Consider the following 13,644-nt stretch of genomic DNA (forward strand, 5'->3'; position numbering starts at 1 on the left):
GGCCGCCAGGCTTCCTGCCATGACGATATTGGGCTAAAGCTCTGAAACTGTAAGCTAACCGCAATGAAATCTTTTATAAGATTTGCCTTGGTTATGGAATCTCTTCACAGCAATAAGACACTGACTAAGATGGAGCAAGAAAGGGGGGATTTTGTTTTTTTTGTTTGTTTGGTTTTTTTGTTTTGTTTTGTTTTGTTTTGTTTTTCGAGACAGGGCTTCTCTGTGTAGCCTTGCCTGTCCTGGACTCACTTTGTAGACCAGGCTGGCCTCGAACTCACAGCGATCCACCTGCCTCTGCCTCCCGAGTGTTGGGATTAAAGGCGTGAGCCACCACGCCCGGCTTGTTTTTTGTAGACCAGGCTGGCCTTGAACTCACAGCGATCCGCCTGCCTCTGCCTCCCTGAGTGCTGGGATTAAAGGCGTGAGCCACCACGCCCGGAGGGAATGCACTTGAAATTGTAAGTGTAAGCAAGGACTTTCTGGAGAATGCCGACAGCACAGGACATAGTCCAAAGAATCAACAAATGGGGCTGGGGGCGGGGGGTTGCATGAAATTAAAAGGTTTCTGCACAGCAGTGGGAACTCTTGGCAGAGTGAACAGATAGTCTCTTGAATAAAAGAAAAAAAAAAGTCTTTGCCATGTATGTTCCAGATAAGGGGTTAATGTCTAGGATGTACAAGGAAATGCAAACATTAAACAAGACCACAACACTGCTTTTCAGTAACTGGGCTAATAAAATGAGCCGACAGTTCTCAAAAGAAGCAACACAAACTGCCAGTCTTTTTCTAAAATGTTCAATTTCCTTAGCCATCAGGGAAATTCAAATTAAAACCACTCAGAGAGTTCGTCGCAGCTCAGTCAGAATCAATAAAATCAAGAAAACAAGTGACAGCCGAGTGCAGTGGTGCAGGCCTGTGATCCCAGCACTCGGGGAGGCAGGTGAATCTTTGTGTTTTTGAGGCCAGCCTGGTCTACAAAGTGAGTCCAGGACAGCCAAGGTTACGCAGAGAAACCCTGTCTTCAAAAGCCAAAAAACAAACAAACAAAACAAAACAAGCCAGGCATGGTGGTACATACCCCTAATCCCAGCACTTGGGAGCAGAGGCAGCCTGGTCTACAAAGTAAGTCCAAGAAGGACAGCCAAAATAACATAGAGAAACCCTGTCTCAAAAAAATAAACCAAAACCAGCCGGGCATGGTGGCACACGCCTTTAATCCCAGCACTCAGGAGGCAGAGGCAGGTGGATTGCTGTAAGTTCGAGGCCAGCCTGGTCTACAAAGCGAGTCCAGGACAGCCAAGGCTACACAGAGAAACCCTGTCTCAAAAAACCAAAACCAAAACAAACCAAAACCAAAACCAAACAAAAAACAAATGTGGTGAGTCTGGGGGGAAAAGAGGAACCCTTATCCACTCCTGGTGAGAGTGTGGTCTAGTGTAACCACCATGGAGATCCATCATGTTATTATGCCCAAAGGACTCTATATCCGACCTCAGAGACACCTGCACGTTCACGTTTATTGCTGCTCTATTCACAATAGCAAGGAACCAGCCTCGATGCCCACCAACAGAAGAACGGATGATGAAACTGCGCCATGCACACACAATAGAATTTATTCAGCTGTAAAGAGACATGGAACTCGCAGGAACACTTTTTTTTTTCTTTTTTTGGTCTCGCTGTGTTAGCCTTGGCTGTCCTGGACTCACTTTGTAGACCAGGCTGGCCTCGAACTCACAGCGATCCGCCTGCCTCTGCCTCCCGAGTGCTGGGATTAAAGGCGTGCGCCACCACGCCCGGCTCGCAGGAACACTGATCAAACTGGAAAGTGTCGTATTGGGTGAGGGAACTTGGTCTCAGATAAAACTTGTCTCTTCCTCCTCATGTGTGGTTCCTAACCTTTCCTGTTTGTGAGTCTGTTTCTTTTCCTGTTGCCATGATAAAATGCCCTGACAAAAGCAACGTGGGAAGGAAAGGCTTATTTCCAGTCGCAGACGGAGGTCCAGTCCATCGCTGTGAAGGGAGTCACAGCAGCAGGAGTTTGGGGCAACGTGCACACCGTAGCTAAAATTGGAGGAAATAGAGATGAATACATGAAGGCTGGGCGTGGTGGTGCACGACTTTAATCCCAGCACCTGGGAGGCAGAGGCAGGCAGATCTCTGTGAGTTCGAGGCCAGCCTGGTCTACAAAGCGAGTCCAGGACAGCCAGGGCTACAGAGAGAAACCCTGTCTCTAAAAACCAGAGAGAGAGAGAGAGAGAGAGAGAGAGAGAGAGAGAGAGAGGCATACATGTTAGCATTTAACTTCTTTTCTCCATTTTACACAGTCCAGGATCCCCTACACAGAGAAGGTTCTACTTAAAATTAAATGTGTCTTTCCACAGGAATGAACAGAATCAGAATAGTCCTTGACCAACTTTCTCAGAGGCTGACTTGAATCTAGGAAATCCCTCGCAGCCTTGTCTGCAAGCTTGCCTTCTAGGTGATTCAGGACTCGGGTCAAGCTGACAGTAGGACCCATCGCAGCACGTGCACATAAACAAAGCGCACTGAGGGTGAGCGCAGACGAGGAAACTAGCCGGAGGCACCGGTGTGGAAGGAGGCGTTGGGACACAGGGAGGAGGCAAACAGGCCGTACGTGAAGTGAGAGCAGGACTAGAAGCACTGGAGGTGAAAGGCCAGAAAGAAGGGGACGGGGAGAAACAAAATGAATTTTGTTTGGTGGCGGTGGGGGGGGGGTGGGGAATGCATAATGAAACCTAAAGCTTTGGTGAGGGGAGGGGGGAAATGCCATAATGAAACCTAAAGCTTTGAAATTAAATTTTCTTAGAAATTTAAAATTTTTTAAAAAAGATTTACACCTAGAACCAGATGTAGGGGTGCTTGCCTGTAACCCCAGCAATCAGGAGATAGAGACAGGACAATCCTGAGTTGGAGGGCAGCAGCCTGGGCAGCATAAGGAGACCCTATCTTGCAAAAACAGGCCCTGGGGTGGAGAGGTCACTAGTTTATTAATTAGTGATTGATGGAGAGGGCCCAGGCCATTGTGGGTTGTGCCGTCCCTGGGCCAGTGGTCCTGGGTTCTATAAGAAAGCAGGCTGAGCAAGCCATGGGAAGCAAGTCAGTGAGCAGCACCCTCCATGGCCTCTGCATCAGCTCCTGCCTCCAGGTTCCTGCCCTGCTTGAGTTCCTGTCCTGACTTCCTTTGGCTATGAACAGCAACGTGGAAGTGTAAGGCAAATAAAAAATAAACCCTTTCCTCCCCAAGTTGCGTTGGTCAAAGTGTTTCGTCAGAGCAATAGTAACCCTAGCTAAGACAAGCTGGCACCAATGGGATATTGCTGTAACAGACCCGACCATGTTGGTTTTTGGGGGAGGCTTATACAAGGACTATGGAACTTTGTGCAAGTCAAGTCATTGAGTGTTCGCTGTTCAGTGAGCTGTTCTGTAGGAGATTGGAAGGGAAGAATACTGAAGGCAGTGCAGACAATGGAGGCCTGGCCTGTGAAGCCTCAGAGCGAGACTCTACCAAGGCCATTTGTTAATTCTGAATTAAGATTCTGTGATCCCGGTTACCCAGGCCGAAGAATCAGCTGCTTAAAAGATACCAGGATGACTAATGTGAAACCTTTGCTCTGCTGGGACACTCCATGTTGGTCAGCTGGGGCGGAGAAATTACCAGTGACTAAGAAGAGACCAGCATCGTTGAGGTGAAATCCTCTGGGAAGTGTTCCCGTAGAGGCAGTACATAGAAAGTGTGCTCCGGAGGTGGCTACGGTTGTACTTCAGGCTGGCAGCTGAACTTGGTAGCATAAGCATCACCCAGGTGATACTGGTTTTGAGGGCATGAAGGGGTCATGGAATGCAGCTGAGGCTTGGCCCTGTGAGAGGCCAGGAGAGGCCATTGGTGAAGGTACAGCCTCAGTGGCAATTCAAGGCCCAGGCCCAGGGGTCATGTGAAGAAGTTGAGGCTTGGTACCATGAAGGGAGCCTAGGAGAGAGCTATGGGTGAAAGTTCAGCCCAGCTGCAACAAAGGACCCCAGCATTTTGGAGATGCCAGTACCATGCGATGACCACCAAGAACAGCAGCAGCTGTGGGGTGGAGCCAGCCTGAGGCTAGGTGACAATCTGTGTGTGCTGCACAGGTCAGAAAGAGAGAAGGGGCCCAAGCTTCTTGGAGGAGCACAGAAAATTGTGAATTCCAGATCTTGGACATTGAGTTATTTACACTTTCAGAGTTTGGTTTGGTTTTGATTGCGACTGTCTTTGCCCTTATGCTCCTCTCTTGACGTTAGAAAGCATTTGATTTGCTTTCTGATTTTACAGAAGGTCACAGTTGAGCGGCTTTAAATTTTAAAAGACTTGTCATTTGAAAAGAGATTGGCTATTTTATTTATTTATTGTTGTTTGTTTGTTTTATTTGTTTGTTTGTTTTTTGGGTTTTTTGAGACAGAGTCTCTCTGTATTAGCCTTGGCTGTTCTGGTCTCGCTTTATAGACCAGGCTGGCCTCAAACTCAGAGTGCCCGCCTCTGCCCCCTGAGTGCTGGGATTAAAGGCGTGTGCCACCATGCCTGGCCTGAGATTGGCTATTTTAAAGAGACTGAATGTGTTTGACTTTTAAAAGATTTATGATTTTTGTTTGTTTGTTTGGTTTTTGGTTTTTCGAGACAGGGTTTCTCTGTGTAGCCTTGGCTGTCCTGGACTCTCTTTGTAGACCAGGCTGGCCTCGAACTCACAGCGATCCGCCTGCCTCTGCCTCCCGAGTGCTGGGATTAAAGGCATGCGCCACCATGCCCGGCTATGATTTTTAAAGTTACTTTTATTTTTTATGTGAGATCTTAGGGGTGAACAAGAAAGGAAAGGTTATTGTTAACAGTGATTTATGTGTCAAGTTGACAAGGAGTCAGTTGTGCTGGCTAATTTTATGTCACCCTGACACAAGCTAAAGCCATCAGAGCGGAGGGAGCCTCAACTGAGAGAATGCCTCCATAAAATTGGCTTCAGGCAAGCCTGTTGGGCATTTTGTCAATTAGTGATTGGTGTGGGAGCCCCAGGCCATTGTGGGTGGTCCCATCCCTGGGCTGGTGGTCCTGGATTCTGTAAGAAAGCAGGCTGAGCAAGCTATGGGGAGCAAGCCAGTAGGCAGCACCCCTCCATGGCCTCTGCATCAGCTCCTGCCTCTAGGTTCCTGCCGTGTTTGAGTTCCTGTCCTGACTTCCTTCTATGATGAGCGTCTATATGGAAACGTAAGCCAAATAAACCCTTTCCTCCCTAAGTTGCTTTGGTCACGGTGTTTCGTCCCAGCAGTAGTCACCCTGGCTAAGACAGTAGCTATGAATGCCGAGAGGAAGACCAGAGCCCTCAGGGGACATGCACCGTGTTTACCCTCTTAGATAGCAAACAGTGACGACATGGAAAACATTTATTTTCAGTGGCAGAGATTGAACCTGAGTGTGCTAGCAAAGTGCCTCACATTCCCAGGACAAGGAAGGCATTCAGTTTCCTTGTGTTTGGTAAAATGCCAGTTCTCAGGTGGTGAGGCAGAGGTGGTGGACATGGGAGCTGAGCTGCCTCTGGAGTCCCCACCCGTCTCCATGAATTACACGTGTATTGGGTAACACTCTTCTCGTTGTCTCTGTTTCCTTTGGCTTTTGTGTGGTGTCTGCTTTGTCTTGTTTTGCTGTTTTGAGACAGAATTTTACCTACATAGCACAGGTTGGCCTAGAACTCACAATGTAACCCAAGCTGGCCTTGAACTCATAAAACTCCTGAGTACTGGATCTCCGGGATTTGCATGAAATCATCTGTTAAGCGGTCATCAGTCATTCGTTCCCCCAACTGAGCCTGTCTGATTTTGGGCGACATAAGGAACCCAGTGGTTTAGTTATTTAAGGCCAGTTGTTACTTCCACAGACAGGCTGACCTCACACACATTTCTTAGCCCTGAGAACTGCGGCTACTCAGTGTCCCCTTATCCCAGGATAATAAATCCAAATACAGAATGCAGGTCTTGCTTTGCCTGTCTCATTCCTTGCTGCCAGCTGAGTGCAGACCCTTCGTCTCCCTTTAACTCAGCAGTCTTCAACCTGTTGGTCTCCACCCCCTTGGGACCAGATGGTCCTTTCACAGGGGTCGCCTAAGGCCGACAACATAGACATTTACAGTAGTAAAGTTACAGCTATGAAGTAGCAATGAAAATAATTTTATTGTTGGAGGTCACCACAACCCGAGGAACTGTATTAAACGGACCCAGCTTTAGGAAAGTCAAGAACCGCTTCTAGTTTTACTGTTTGGGCCCCTTGCTGCTCTTAGTCTGGTTGAGTAATCGGTAATGACTGTCCTGGTGCCGCCACCTAGAGGTTCATCTCAGCATTGCACTTAATTCACAGGAACACTACCCCAATGAGTTTACCTCTGGAGATGGAAAGAAAGGTATGTTCATGAACTCCTGTCCGTGGGCCTCATCTCCTCCCCACGTCCACCCCGCTCCACCTACTTCCTCTGGGCAGGGTCTGCTCCACAGCCTGTGCCTGCTCATCGGCCACCGAGGAAGGGAGCACCAAATCTCCTCTCCCTCCTTGCGTGTAGTGTGGGAGTCTATGGCTAGGATATGGATCCTCCGCAGGTGGCCACCTTGTTCCCCAGATGGGGATCAAACGGGAATGGGGCTTCTCCCTCTGCCTCCCCAGGACTGTGTGAAACTCGACTGTGAAGATATGGGGAGCCCATTTGTGAGCTCTAGAAGGGGCGGGGGGAGGCGCTCACATAGGTTGCCATCTTTTGTTCTTCCCCACCTACCAAGTTGCTACTGATGATGTCCCCTGAGTCAGCATAGGTTGCCATAGGTCCTGTTGTCTGAAGGCAACAACCAACACTCCTCTGCTAGGTCCCCCACCCCAAGGACTGTCCCCCTTAGCAAAGAGAACTCTTACCTGGCTTGGTGAAGGCTATCAAGGTTGAACATAACTGTTCTGTAGTCCAGATGGTCCTCAGGACTTGCAAGGTTCTCTAGAGGGATAGAACAGACAGAATGCATCTACATATGCTAAAGGGGGGGGAGGGTGTTAGAGTGGCTAATACCTTCTGAGGATGAGGAAGGTTTCACAGCCTGGTTCTCTGAGAGGAGGCAGGGAATGGGGTGGGGGCTCTGCTGACTGTGGGGAGGAAGCCCTGGGTGGAATGCTGCACACAGCTCTGAGGTAGGACAGTCTCCCAATGGATGGGCATCCTGAGACATGAGAGCCGGGAACCACACAGCTCTGAAAGAAAGCCCTCTCAGCAGAGGTGTTGCAGCTCCCAGGGGAGAGTGTCCCCCAGCAGAGCTGAGGAGCTCAGGAGCCTCAGCCCCACTCCATTTCTTGGCTTCTTCTGATGAGAGAGTCACACCAGGCAGCAAATCTCATAAAGGAGATTTATTGGGCAGGTCCAGGGTGTGGAGAGACCAATCTAGGGTTGGCTGCCCGTGCTCCTGGGAGAGCACAGCAGGGAACTTGGTGGAGGTTGGTCTGATGTATTCTGATACTAAGTGTTGCCTTGCAAGATCTTGTTACTGCCTCGAACCTTGCCTCGCTGTTTGGATGGATAAATATACCTGGGTGAGGCAGAAGGAAGGGGTGGGGTGGAAGTTCGAGGTCTTTGGAAAGGGAGGATCTTGGGGAAAAAAGGAGAGAGAGGATGGAGGACAGAGGAAGAGGAGAATAGGGCTGGGATAGGAAAAGATCCACCACATTGGCCCAGAGGAGGAACTCTGAAGTTCCTCAGGGAAAGAGATGGAGAACATTAGCAAGTATTTTGGGATTACGGATGGGAAGTAGCCCAGATAGAAATCATTAGAAGCAGATGGAATGGGATGGAGACTGGGAGTTATTGGAGCACAGCTTAGGAGGTAGTATCTGCCTTGTCCCAAGTAAAGGCTCATTCTAAAATACTTCAGGTGTCTGTGCTTTCTTTTTATTTTTATTTTTTAAGATTTATTTATTTATTATTTCCCAAAGAACCCAGCAGCCCTAACCAGCCAGAACTAAGTCTGGAGAGATCTATGTCCACTTTCCCTTTTAACTTTCTTCCTCTATTTGGTGTTATGGTGTTGGAAGGGTTGGGTCCGAAGGAAGGTAGAAGAAGCTTAAGGAACCCCAAATAAAACAGTTAAAAACCAAGCACCTACAGGTGGGTTTTCCTATTCAGGGATTGGCGGGTTTTCTCTGTGGGAAGCTCATGGGTTAGTGGATTTTTCTGCTCAGGGATTGGTAGCTTTGTGTTCAGACTTTTCGCCTAAAATTGGCATAATCTGTGAAGAGTCCTATTGATGGGCTGGAGATGACCTTTGTGACCGTTATGGAGGCTGGGAATGTTCTGACAGAGAAGTCTGGCAGCTAGAGCTCCTCAGGCGGGTGGCCTGGTCATTTTCCTGCCTTGAGGGTTTCCAAAGTTTACGAAGGGAGTCCAGGTTGGGGAATCTTTCCCTGCCACTTGAGTCGACATGAATAGCTACCATATTTGTTTAGGATTGATGAGCAGTCAGGGATGATGTTATCATTAGCCTAGTTCCTGCTGAATGTGGGTATAGCGGTCTGTGGGACAAGTTTGATCTTCGTTGTCGGGGTATATTCTGTCAGGCGTTGCAGGCACGCTAGGAATGGAGACAGGTTGTCATGTTTGTTCTGGATGACCTTGTGGACTTTTTTCATAGTTTACCTCTTTAAGGGCGGGAGGCCTTACAAGTCCGTCCAGGAGACAAATTATGAATTGATCCCTAGTTCAGATGTCCCCTGGGGGTATTGGGATTCCATTCAGTGTCCTGGCTGGGGACTGGGCTGAGTCCCCATGGGGAGGGAGGCATCTGTTTGGTGGGTTCCACCTGCGTGTGACTTGACCTAGCCTGATCCCAGACTCGCCTGTGCTCCTCAGGCAGAGGCTTGCTTGTAAGGATCATAGGGACATCATGGAGAGTATAGGATTGGGTAATGTGCTGGAATTCCTTACTAACCATGGAAGGATTAGCAGTGTAGTGTGGAGAGCCACGGAGCCCTTTGTGGACCCCCGCCTCCACAGGGCGCCCGGCATGCAGCCGGAGCCGTTTCGATTTAAACAACCCCTTATTTGAAAAAGGCCCGCTGCTCGCGAGCCTATCAGAGCGTGAGACGTGTCTTGGTGTGATTGGCTGTTTGAGTGCTATAAATGAATGTGAGGGGAGTGGCTTGGGGGGATTTTCACCGAACCAAAGAAGAAAGGCCTGAATAAAGCTGCTTAGGAGAAGAACCGGTGGTCGCGTCTTTCTTGCCGGTCAAGCGAGGCGCGACAGTGTAGGACCCCAACCTCTTCTCTATCTGAGAGAGTTCCATTAATGAAGGGGGACATGTACTCCGACCGAGCCATCCACCCTTAGCAACTTCCCGAGAAGGAAGAGCCGTGGGCGGTTGAGGCAAGGTGTGAGGATTGACGTGTTTGTTCACACAGCTTCCTGACCGGCCCCGACTAATAGCTGCCCTGGCAAGTCCAACAGAAAGCCAGATTGCTCCTCATAGCAGATCTTTTCAGAAATCTCCCATTGCCAACGGCAGCGAAACAGTCCGAACTCGGAGGAAATGAAGGACCATTTCCAACCAAACTGCAAAAGGCGGAAAGCCTGAACCAAGCTCCAGCACTGATGAGGTCAGAACCACGGGCAAACAACGTGGCCAGGAGCAAGTCTCAAACCCACAAAATGCAGACCACCCTGCTGGGAGAGTCGCTGAGAAGCCGCCACAGAGCTGCCTGTTGAAATGGTGTGGAGATGAAGTTATCAGTTTTCCTGGGGAAGGTAACCATGCTTACAAATTCATTCAGAGAGTTAGTCCTCTTAAGTTGCACCCAAGGTTTTGAGGGGATGAGAGAGGCTTGCTTTGAGATTAAAAACACTGGTTCCTTTGTTTTGGTTTGGTTTGGTTTTGGTTTTTGGTTTTTTGAGACAGGGTTTCTTTGTGTAGCCTTGGCTGTCCTGGACTCACTTTGTAGACCCGGCTGGCCTCGAACTCACAGCAATCTGCCTGCCTCTGCTGGTTTTTACTAGAGCCCAGGGTCTGCGTCAACTTGAACTGGGTAATACTACAGTAGAACTCCTCCTGGTGATCTTTAACTTGGCTGGCCTAAGCACAGGCTGGCTTTCTGAAGCACTCTCCTGTAGGGTCACATGAGGAGACTTTCTGGCTGGCGTCCTGGTCAATGAGCATTTATGTCCATTATCTTCAGTAGCAGCTGAAATCCTGACATTCATTTTAGTTGCTGGCTGGCAGGAGCACAGGGTACAGAGAGCCTCCCTCTTGGCTCTCTATCCCTTTTTGGGTTTTTTTTGGTTTTTTTATCAAGCTGTTTAAATTCACTCACAATCTATTCATCAATGGATTCCTCCTTCTCCTTCTCTCTGTGTTTTTGTTTTGTTTTGTTTTGTTTTGTTGGTTTTTATTTTATTTTATTTATTTATTTTTTTTTGTTTTGTTTTGTTGGTTTTTAAAGACAGGGTTTCTCTGTGTAGCCTTGGCTGTCCTGGACTTGCTTTGTAGACCAAGCTGGCCTTGAACTCACAGAGATCTGCCTGCCTCTGCCTCCCCGCATGCTGGGATTACAGGCATGCACCACCATGCCCAGCTGGATTCCGTCTTTTTTTTTTTTTTTTAATTTCAAGACAGGGTTTCTCTGTGTAGCCTTGGCTGTCCTGGACTCACTTTGTAGACCAGGCTGGCCTCTAACTCACAGAGATCTACCTGCCTCTGCATCCCAAGTGCTGAGATTAAAGGTATGTGTCACCATGCCCAATACACATGCATGAGAGAGAGAGAGAGAGAGAGAGAGAGAGAGAGAGAGAGAGAGAGAGAGAGAGAGAATATGACAAGCAAGGGCTAGAGAGATGGCTCAGAGGTTAAAAGCACTGACTGCTCTTCCAAAGATCCTGGGTTCAATTCCCAGCAACCACACCATGGCTCACAACCATCTATAATGTGATCTGATGCCCTCTTCTGGCATGTAGCTGTACATGCAGGCAGAGCACTGTATACATAATAATAAATAAATAAATCTTAAAGGAAAAAAAAAAAGAAGGCCAGATGGTGGTGGCACACACCTATAATTCCAGCACTCAGGAGACAGAGGCAGACAGATCACTGTGAGTTCAAGGCCAGCCTGATCTACGAAGCGAGTCCAGGACAGCCAAGGCTACACAGAGAGAAACCCTGTCTCGAAAAACACACACACACACACACAAAAAAAAAAAAAAAAAAAAAGAAAAGAAAAGAAAAAAAAGAATGACAAACAGATTCGAGATGTCTGTCATGGAGTTTGCTGAATCTGTCAAACCAAACTACAGCCCACCATCATAAAGGGAGACTTGTCTCAGCCCCTGCCTGCCTAAGCCAGTTAGGTGTAGGACATATCAGAACCCAGTGTGCAACTTTTAAAGTCTATTGATGGGCTTTTAAATAGCCAAGCAGGAGGCAGGCTGGCTAGGAAAATTAGCTGCTAAAAATTAGTACTTTGGTTTTTTTCTAGGGTGTTAGAAATACTCTGGGATGGTTCAACAACCTTGGACATTTATTAAGTATAACTGTATTTATACACTTGAAGTGTTTCATTTGTTATACAAATTCTACCTCATTTAAAGAAATCCGTAGATGTTGCTTATGCTGATGGGTTTGAAATTAGACATATAGGATGCTCCAATGTAGTGAGTTTTAGTTGTTGTTGTTTGGCTTGGTTTTTCAAGACAGGGTTTCTCTGTGTGTAGCCCTACCTGATCTGGACTTGATTTGTAGACCAGTCTGGCCTTGAACTCAAAGACATCTGCATTCCTCTGCCTCCTGAGTGCTGGGATGAAAGATGTGCACCACCACCACTCAGCAAGTTTGTTTCTTTAACAACCCTCTTATGTTGTGTGAATATGTTTTGTTTTAATCTCAGGTGTGGCATAAGAGGCTGCTTCGCAGCAGGTGATTGTGTGCACTGGCAGAGGCGTGATCTTTGCCAGCCGCAGATAGTTTAATTCTGGGGACTCTAACGAGGATATAAATGCCAAAGCCCAGAGAGGGGCAGGGAGTGCTCTGAGCAGGGAGTGGTCCCTGCTGCTGCGTTTGCTATTGCTGGACTGCTTGTTTGCTGGACTATTTGATTGACTACTTGATTGCTGGGCATTATGAAGACAAAGATCACACCTGCCCCAAGGACCCCGACATCCCGAATCAGCAGTAAGTAGCCTATAGAGGTCTATACCCACTCTCTCCTCTAACTTTTCTCTCCTCCTAGTATTGGGGGGTTGGAAGGGATTAGGGTGGGGTAAGGATTGGAAGGGAGGTAGAGGTATAAAGACCCAAATAAAACAGCTAAACAAAACAAACAAATGCCAACACGCCAGTGCTGGGGTGCCAGCTTCTTGAAGGTCAGTTTTAGAGAGACTATGTGCTCATGGGGGTTAGGGCGTATGGAGAGTCCCAGAGACCACAGTGTTGGGCTTTGGTTTTGAAGGTGCTGTGTGATAAAACACTGACCATAAAAAACTAGGGAAAGGAAAGATTTATTTGGCGTATAGGTTACAACCCATCATGGAGGGAAACCAAGACCGGTGCTAGAGTCAGGAACCTGGAGGCAGAAACCCAAGCAGAGAGACACCTTGTAGGAGTGCAGTTTACTGACTTAACTCCTCATGCTGCTCAGCTCAGCTGCTTTGCTTGGGTAACCCCAGCCCACCTAACCAGCCGGGGCACCACCCACAGTGGGCGGAGCCTTCCCGTATCAATTAGCAACTAAGACAATGCCATCCCCGACGCCCCCACTTGCCCACGTGAGGAAGGCAGTTGTTTAATGAGGCTCCCCCTTCCCAGGTGTGTCCAGTTGACAACAGAACTAACCAAGAGGCAAAGCGCGGCTGTGAGCAGGTGGGATGTGCTTTTGATGTAACCCCTCCTTGGCTACAGGCCCAAAGTCTTCAGCTCCGCACAGAGCTAGGCGTGGGAAAAGATTTAGGACAGAGAAGGTCGAGAAGACCAGGCTCCTTTCTCAGCTAGGACTATAGGCACACGCCGCCATGCCCTGTGTGATAGCCGCTTTTGCCACTGTTGTCACAAAACTACCTGAGAGAAGCAAGTTAAGGAAGGAGGTGAGCTGGGTGGTGGGGGTGCGCGCGTTTAATCCCAGCACTCAGGAGGCAGAGGCAGGTGGATCAACTGTGAGTTCGCGGCCAGCCTGGTCTACAAAGCAAGTCCAGGATAGCCAGAGCTACACAAGAGAAACCCTGTCTTAAAAAAAAACAAAAACAAAAAACAAAAACAAAACACACACACAAAAAGGAAGGAGGTGAAAATTGCTCACGGTTCCAAAGTTTACTATAGTAGAGAAATCAGTGTGCCATCAGCTTAGGCAGCTGGTTACCTTGTGCCACAGGAAGAAGGGGACAGGATTGAATTGTGGTGCTCAGCTTTCTCTCCCCTTTTTACTCAGTCCATGACCCCAGCCCATGGAATGGCACCTGCCCATACTTAGGGATGACCTTCCCAACCCACTTGCCCAATTTAGACATTTCCTCATAGGTTTGCAGCTAGGTTTATCCCTGTGCCATTGCGAAAATCTCCTAAATTGATAATCAAGCATAACCAATACAGATAGCTTTGTGCAAAGGTATCTT

Source organism: Acomys minous, assembly GCF_964271855.1.
Source record: "Acomys minous genome assembly, chromosome: 13".
Taxonomy (NCBI): domain Eukaryota; kingdom Metazoa; phylum Chordata; class Mammalia; order Rodentia; family Muridae; genus Acomys; species Acomys minous.